Source organism: Harpia harpyja, chromosome 14 (genome assembly GCF_026419915.1).
Source record: "Harpia harpyja isolate bHarHar1 chromosome 14, bHarHar1 primary haplotype, whole genome shotgun sequence".
Lineage (NCBI taxonomy): Eukaryota > Metazoa > Chordata > Aves > Accipitriformes > Accipitridae > Harpia > Harpia harpyja.
Genome location: NC_068953.1, coordinates 40,327,411 through 40,336,202, shown reverse-complemented (window position 1 = coordinate 40,336,202; position 8,792 = coordinate 40,327,411).

Below are 8,792 nucleotides of genomic sequence, written 5' to 3'. Positions count from 1 at the left end.
CCCGGTACTCCGGTCTAGTACTTCTACCCCTCCCCCCCCCGCCGCGCCCCCCCCGGTACTCCGGTCTAGTACCGGTACCCCTCCCCCCCCCCGCCCCCCCGGTACTCCGTTGTAGTACCGGTACCCCCCGCCGGTGCTCCGAGGTGGTATTGGTACCCACACCCCATCCCCCCCCACCGCCACCCCCCCCCCCGCCCAGTATTCCAGGGTGGTAGCGATAACCCCCACCGCTACTCCGGGGTAGTACCCGTAAACCCCCCCCCCCGCCCCCCCGGTACTCTGGGGTACTACAGTACGCCTACCGGTACTCCGGGCTACACCTGATGCCCCTAGTAGCGCTCGGGGTAGACCCGCCCTTCCTACCTGACCCTCCGGGGTAGGCCTGGTATTCCTACCTGATGCTCCGGGGTAGGCCTGGCGTCCAATACCTGATCCTCCGGGGTAGTACCTGTACCCACACTGGTAATCCGGTCTAATACCGGTACGCCCACCAGTACTCCAGGGTAGTACCGGTACCCCCGCAGCGGTAGTCCAGGGTAGTACCGGTACCCCCACTGGTACTCCAGGGTAGCACCGTTACATCCTCCGGTACTCCGAGGTACACTTGCTATCCATACGGGCGATGGGAGGTAGGCCCGACCTCCCTACATGACCCTCTGGGATAGGCCGGCTATCCCTACCTGATGCTCGAGGGTAGGCCTGGTGTCCCTAGCCAGCGTGGCTGGCGTTGACCTGGCCTCCGTACCGGGCGCAGGCGGAGTAGACCTGGCCTCCCACACTGGCGCCGGCGGGGTAGACCCAGCCTCCCTAGCCGGCACCTGCGTGGTACACCTGGCCTCCCTAGTCGGCGCCGGCGGGGTAGACCTGCCCTCCGTACCCGGCGCCGGCGGAGTAGACCTGGCCTCCCAAGCTGGCGCCAGCGGGTTAGACCGGGCCTCCCAAGCTGGCGCCGTCGTAGTAGACCTGGCCTCTGTAGCCGGTGCCGGTTGGGTAGACCTGGCCTCCCTAGCCGGCGCTGGCGGTGTAGACCTGGTATCCTTACCTGATGCTCCAGGGTAGGCCTAGAATCCCATACCTGATCCTGCGGTGTAGTACCTGTACCCACACCGGTAATCCGGTCTAGTACCGGTACCGCCCGCCGGTACTCCGGGCTAGTACCAGTACCCCCACCCCCCGCCCCCGCTCGCTACTCCGGGGTGGTAGCGATAACCCACACCAGTAATCCGGTGTAGTACCGGTACGCCCACCGGTACTCCAGGGTAGCACCGGTACTCCCACCGGTACTCCGGGGTACACTTGCTATCCCTACGGGCGATCAGAGGTAGGCCCGACCTCCCTACATGACACTCTGGGATAGGCCGGCTATCCCTACGTGATGCTCGGGGGTAGGCCTGGTGTCCCTATCCGGCGCGGCCAGGGTAGACCTGGCCTCCCACACTGGCGCCGGCGGGGTAGACCTGGCCTTCCTAGCCGGCGCCGGCGGGGTACACCTGGCCTCCCACACTGGCGCCGGCGGGGTAGACCTGGCCTCCCTAGCCGGCGCCGGAGGGGTAGACCTGGCGTCCCTATCCAGCTCCGACGGGGTAGACCTGGCCTCCCTAGTCGGCGCCGGCGGGGTAGACCTGGCCTCCCTGCCGGCGCCAGCAGTGTAGACCTGGCCTCACTGCCGGCGTGGGCGGGGTAGACCTGGTATCCTTACCTGATGTTCCAGGGTAGCCCTGGCATCCCATACCTGATCCTGCAGTGTAGTACCTGTACCCACACCAGTAATCCAGTCTAGTACCATTACCGCCCGCCGGTACTCCGTGCTAGTACTGGTACCCCACCCCCGCCCCTGCCCAGTACTCTGGTCTGGTAGCGATAACCGGCGCCGATAATCCGGTGTAATACCGGTACGCCCACCGGTACTCCAGGGTAGTACCGGCACCCCACTGGTACTCCAGGGTAGCACCGGTACCCCCACCGGTACTCCGGGGTACACTTGCTATCCCTAAGGGCGATTGGAGTTAGGCCCGACCTCCGTACATGACCCTCTGGGATAGGCCGGCTATCCCTACCTGATGCTCGGGGGTAGGCCTGGTGTCCCTAGCCGGCGCAGTCGGGCTAGACCTGGCCTCCCACACTGGCGCTGGCGGGGTAGACCTGGCCTCCTTAGCCGGCGCCGGCGGGGTACGCCTGGCCTCCGACACTGGCGCTGGCGGGGTAGACCTGGCCTCCCTAGCCGGTGCCGGCGGGGTAGACCTGGTATCCTTTACCTGATGCTTCAGGGTAGGACTGGCATCCCATACCTGATCCTTCTGTGTAGTACCTGTACCCACACCGGTAATCTTGTCTAGTACCGGTACGCCCACTGGTACTCCAGGGTAGCACCGGTACCCCCACCGGTACTCCGGGGTACACTTGCTATCCCTACGGGCGATTGGAGGTAGGCCCGACCTCCGTACATGACCCTCTGGGATAGGCCGGCTATCCCTACCTGATGCTAGGGGGTAGGCCTGGTGTCCCTAGCCGGCGCGGCTGGGGTAGACCTGGCCTCCCACACTGGCGCCGGCGGGGTAGACGTGGCCTCCCTAGCAGGCGCCAGCGGAGTACGCCTGGCCTCCCACACTGGCACCGGCGGGGTAGACCTGGCCTCCCTAGCCGGCACCGGCGGGGTATACCTGGCCTCCCTATCCGGTGCCGGCGGGGTAGACCGGGCCTCCCAAGCTCGCGCCGGCAGGTTAGACCAGGCCTCCCAAGCTGCTGCCGGCGGAGTAGAACTGGCCTCCAACACTGGCGCCGGTGGGGTAGACCTGGCCTCCCTAGCCGGCGCCGGCGGGGTACACCTGGCCTCCCTATCCGGCGCCGACGGGGTAAACCTGGCCCCCCTGCTGGCGCTGGCGGGGTAGACCTGGCCTCCCTGCCGGCGCCGGCAGGGTTGACCTGGTATCCTTACCTGATGCTCCAGGGTAGCCCTGGCATCCCATACCTGATCCTGCGGTGTAGTACCTGTACCCACACCGGTAATCTGGTCTAGTACCGGTACCGCCCGTCGGTACTCTGGGCGAGTACCGGTACCCCACTCCCGCCCCCCACTCGGTACTCCGGGGTGGTAGCGATAACCCGCGCCGGTAATCCGGTGTAGTACCGGTACGCCCACTGGTACTCCAGGGTAGTACCGGTACCCCCGCCGGTACTCCATGGTAGCACCGGTACCCCCACCGGTACTCCGGGGTACACTTGCTATCCCTAAGGGCGATCGGAGATAGGCCCGACCTCCCTACCTGACCCTCTGGGATAGGCCGGCTATCCCTACCTGATGCTCGGGGGTAGGCCTGTTGTCCCTAGCCGGCGCGGCCGGGGTAGACCTGGCCTCCCTACCCGGTGCCGTCGGGGTTGACCTGGCCTCCCAAGCTGGTGCCATTGGGGTAGACCTGGTATCCTTACCTGATGCTCCAGGGTAGGCCTGGCATCCCATACCTGATCCTCCGGTGTAGTACCTGTACTAACACTGGTAATCCGGTCTAGTACCGGTACCGCCCGCCGGTACTCCAGGCTAGAACTGGTACCCCACCCCCGCCCCCCGCTCACTACTCCGGGGTGGTAGCAATAACCCGTGCTGCTAATCCGGTGTAGTACCGGTGCGCCCACCGGTACTCCAGGGTAGTACCAGCACCCAACTGGTACTCCAGGGTAGCACCGGTACCCCCACCGGTACTCTGGGGTACACTTGCTATCCGTACGGGCGATTGGATGTAGGCCCGACCTCCCTACCTGACCCTCTGGGATAGGACGGCTATCCCTACCTGATGCTCGGGGGTAGGCTTGGTGTCCCTAGCCGGCGCGGCTGGGGTAGACCTGGCCTCCCTACCCGGCGCTGGCAGGTTAGACCGGGCCTCCCAAGCTGGCGCCGGCGGAGTAGACCTGGCCTCCCTAGCCGGTGCCGGCGGGGTAGACCTGGCCTCCCTAGCCGGCACCGGCGGGGTAGACCTGGCCTCACTAGCCGGTGCCGGCGGGGTAGACCTGGCCTCCCTACCCGGCGCCGGCGGGGTAGACCGGGCATCCCAAGCCGGCGCCGGCGGGGTATACCTGGGCTCCCTAGCCGGCGCCGACGGGGTAGACCTGGCCTCCCTGCCGGCACCGGCGGGGTAGACCTGGCCTCACTGCCGGCACGGGCGGGGTAGACCTGGTATCCTTACCTGATGCTCCAGGGTAGGCCTAGAATCCCATACCTGATCCTCCGGTGTAGTACCTGTACCCACACTGGTAATCCGGTCTAGTACCGGTACCGCCCGCCGGTTCTCCGGGCTAGTATTGATACGCCACCCCCGCCACCCGCCCAGTACTCCGGTGTGGTAGCGATAACCGGCGCCGATAATCCGTTGTAGTACCGGTACGCCCACCTATACTCCAGGGTAGTGAAACAAGGGGAGTCAAAAGAATCTCAGTAGACATAATAAGGGGGGATGAAGGATGATGTTTAGCGCTTACATTGTTGAAATTAGCTGAGGCAAAGACAGTCTTTGATAAGAAGAGCTAGTCCCAAGGACCAGCCAATGAGGTAAAGACAGCTCCTGATTAGAAGCAGGAGCAGGCCCCAAGAGCCAGCTAAGACTGGTCTTGCGGCTTGGGTGAATACCAAGAAATCACTGAGCCTGCGCAAGAAAAAAGGTTACTAGCGGTGACGAAGAGGAGTCATCTATCTTCATCTCTGCGACCACCAGACGACCACCATAAAGAGGCACTGTGCAAGCGCAGTTGAGAGGAGACTATGGAAATGACCTCTCGGAGCTAATTTTAATATGGAGCGGGGATAGGTCATGCATATGTATAGGTGTATTGTGAATATGTAACACTTGACTGTATAAACTTGAGACAAACTGCCGAGTGCGGCGCGCACGACTTTGGTGGGACTACCCCCCGTGCGGCCCAGCGCTGAATAAACATACCTACTTTACATTCTCACTGATTGTGGAGTCTGTTTTCCGCACGTCAGTTTGGCGAGCCAGCCAGGAGACTCTCTGCTCGGCTGCGGGACTGACTGCGGAGCGGACGCCCCTCGGTGTGCCCCGAGCACTTTCCTCGGAGGAGCCTCCGCTGCCAGCCGCTCACCACGGGAGCAGACAACAACCTCCTGAAGCCGCGGACTAAACGGTATGTTTACAAAGGTAGCCTGTAGAAATACGGGCCGGGGGAGCTGGTAAATCACGCAGAGACGTCTGGCGTGCAGCGTAGTCCCCGTATGGGAGGAGGGTACCTTGTACGGTAAGGGGGAATTTGCTGACCGATAGAGTGGCCGCTAGCGATCTTGGGGGTAGATCGAGCAAATCCGGGGTGACTGCTGTATCCCGGTATCGGGAGCCAGGACGGACCTGTCGATGACTGGTATATAAGAGGCAGGAGAAGGGTAGGCGCACCCCCTCGCAATTGCGCTTGGTTTACTTTTGCAGCTGCTGGAAGGTTGTCAACTGGAGCGATGATTGTATGACGTGAATGTTTGGAAATTTATGTTAAAGATTTTGTGGGGGGTGTGTGGAAATGATATGTTGAAATCTATAGGAGTATGTATGTTTGTGTGAATGTCTTTACGTATTAATTGCGGTGATCCCCTGCTTTGTATGTGGGCTTATAACTGGACTATATAGTAATTAGCATCCAGCTTGGCTTTTGTTGAAGTGTAAATCTTGTGGGAGAAGGTGGTACTGTAGCAGTACTGTAGCAGACGGAAACCAGACTGCCTTGAGTGTTTTCCCCAAATTCCACACTTTTATGATTGGGAAAGAGTTCACTAAGCGAAATAGTGAGATTGGTGTGTAAAGGAAAATTTAATTCCAGAAATTTGGGATGTGTGGGAGGGAAACGGAGGGAAGACTATAAAGAAGTGTAAGGAACGATTTTCATGGAAGCTTATTAAAAGGAGAAGCCAAAATCCAACTTAAGAATTATTAGGAAGAGTATTAAAATGGGAAACAAACAAGGAGGAGTATTGAGGAAGAGTCCTCTGGGTTGTGTAATTGCCCACTGGAAAGATATTGTTGGGACCGGAGGTAAGGAAAGTAAAAAGAACCTTATTAAATACTGCAATCAGTGGTGGCCGTTGTATAAGTTAGAAGGTGATGCTAAGTGGCCGCTTAATGGGTCAATAGATTATAATACTTTATTACAACTAATGCTGCTTTTAAGGAGAGAAGGAAAATGGGATGAGGTTTCGTATGCAGACATGTTTTTCACCCTCCGAAATCATCCGGAGTGGCAAAGGGACTGTGGAATGGTACCCCCACAGGACCCCATGGTGCTTGCACTTGAGCGAGAGAACAACAAGGAGTTTAGAGGTAAACTGAGGCGGTGTTGTTCGGCATGTAGTATTGGACAAAGATGTACAAAGACAAATAAAATCCGTCAGGCACCAGAAGAAGATCTAACTGATTTGTTTAAGCCTCCCCCTCGACCACAGGAACAGGATGCAGACTCGGATAGAACTCCAACCCCCCCGAGCAGCCCTGTATCTTCCCGTACTAGGAAGAAAACTACCTCAACAGCTTTACAAGCACCTCTCCGAGAGGCGGTGGGGCCGGATGGTGGGACGATGTTAATCAAAGTACCCTTTTCTACTGCTGACCTAGGGGAATGGAAAAAGGTTGCAAAAGATTATAGGAGAGATCCGATAGGTGTAACTAAGCATTTCCAATTTATTGTAAAACAGCATAACCCCGATTGGAAGGATATACAGCTATTATTGGAATATATGACTGAGACAGAAAAACAGCTGATTTTAAAAACAGCAGGGAACCTTGCTGAAGATCATTATAAGATTACAGGAGGGGACATTAAGGAATATTTCCCTCTCCAAGACCCAAAGTGGGATGTTAATAGATCCGCACATATGGAAAGATTGCAGGCGTATCAGGAATGGATTACAAAAGGAATAGAGAGAGCAATCCCTAAAACTATAAATTGGTCAGCTTTATATGCAGTTAAACAGAGTCCTTCCGAGTCTCCATCCGAATTCCTGGATCGATTGAGGGATGTAATGCGCCGCAGCACACCGCTGGATCCTGGGTCAGAGGTAGGAATACAACAATTAGTCTCCCTGTTTTGGGGGCAATCTACAAGGGATATAAGGCGCAAACTTCAGAAATTACGGCCTACAGAGAGTAGGAATTTAGAAATATTGTTGGATGAAGCATGGAGAGTATTTAGTAACAGAGAGGAAGGATATAGGCAGGGGCAAAGGAAATTAATGGCTGTTATCCAGGAAGAAAGAGGAAGAGGGCCTAGACGAGACTTGCCGCGACTGGGCAAGGATCAATGCGCTTTGTGTAAGAAATTCGGTCATTGGAAAAAGGAATGCCCAAGGAACAAGGAGGATCAGAGGGCTCAAACAGGAGGAACGGTAGCCTATGTGAAGGGAGATTGACGGGAACCTGGGGAATCTACCCTAGCGGATCCACTGGTTATAATTAAGCTAGGGAAAACACAACAAGAGGTAGAATTTTTGGTAGATACAGGAGCAACATACTCGGTTCTGAATCAAGCTTTGATGCCCCTGGGAGATGATTATGTCATGGTGAAAGGAGCGACTGGCCAAAGTGAAAAGGCATATTTTTGTAAACCTTTAGAATATAAATTAGGAAAACAGTGGGGCATTCATAAATTTTTATATATGCCCAACTCCCCAAAGGCACTTTTGGGAAGGGACTTGTTGGAACAATTGGGAGCAAAAATTGTATTCAAAAAGGGAGAAATTACTCTGGAGGTAAAAGATCAGCAATATATTCAAATATTGAGCCTAACTTTAACCAGTCTACCCCTAGAAGGAAGCATTAACGAGGACATCTTAAACCAAGTGTACCCAGGGGTATGGGCTACCGATGCACCTGGAAGAGCGAAAAGTGCTCCACCTGTTGAAGTTAGGATCAAGGAAGGCCAAAAGCCGGTAAGAATTAAACAATATCCCCTAAAGAAGGAAGATAGAGAAGGAATCCGGCCGGTGATAGAAAAATTTTTGCAGTTGGGATTATTAAAAGAGTGTGAGTCTGAATTCAATACCCCTATATTACCTGTTCGGAAGCCCGATGGTTCATATCGGGTGGTCCAAGACTTACGGGTGGTGAATAAGATAACTGAAGATCTTTACCCAGTAGTGGCGAACCCATATACCCTGTTGACCGTATTAACACCTGAATTGACTTGGTTTACTGTTTTAGATTTGAAGGATGCCTTCTTTTGCCTCCCTCTCCATGAAGCCAGCCAAAAATTATTTGCATTTGAATGGGAAAACCCCAAGAGTGGTCGAAAGACCCAGCTCACTTGGACGGTGTTGCCACAAGGATTTAAGAATAGTCCTACCATTTTTGGCAATCAGCTTGCGAAAGACTTAGAATCCTGGGAAGCCCCGTCTGAGGAGGGGAAGCTGTTGCAGTATGTGGATGATATCCTGATCGCCACCAAAACAGAGAAAGATTGTATGACATGGACAGTGAGTCTGTTGAATTTCCTGGGACTCCAGGGGTACTGGGTATCCAAGAAAAAGGCACAAGTAATGCAACGCAAAGTGAATTATTTGGGCTATGAAATTAGTGCGGGACAAAGAACTTTGGGACAGGCCCGTAAAGAGGCAATATGCCAAACTCGGAGACCTCAGACAGTAAAAGAGTTACGGACTTTTCTTGGAATGACGGGGTGGTGCCGATTGTGGATCTATAATTATGGATTGCTGGTTAAACCACTGTATGCATTGACAGCCACTGAGCAGAAACACCTTGAGTGGAACAAGGAGACTGAACGAGCCTTTGAGCTACTGAAAGAGGCTT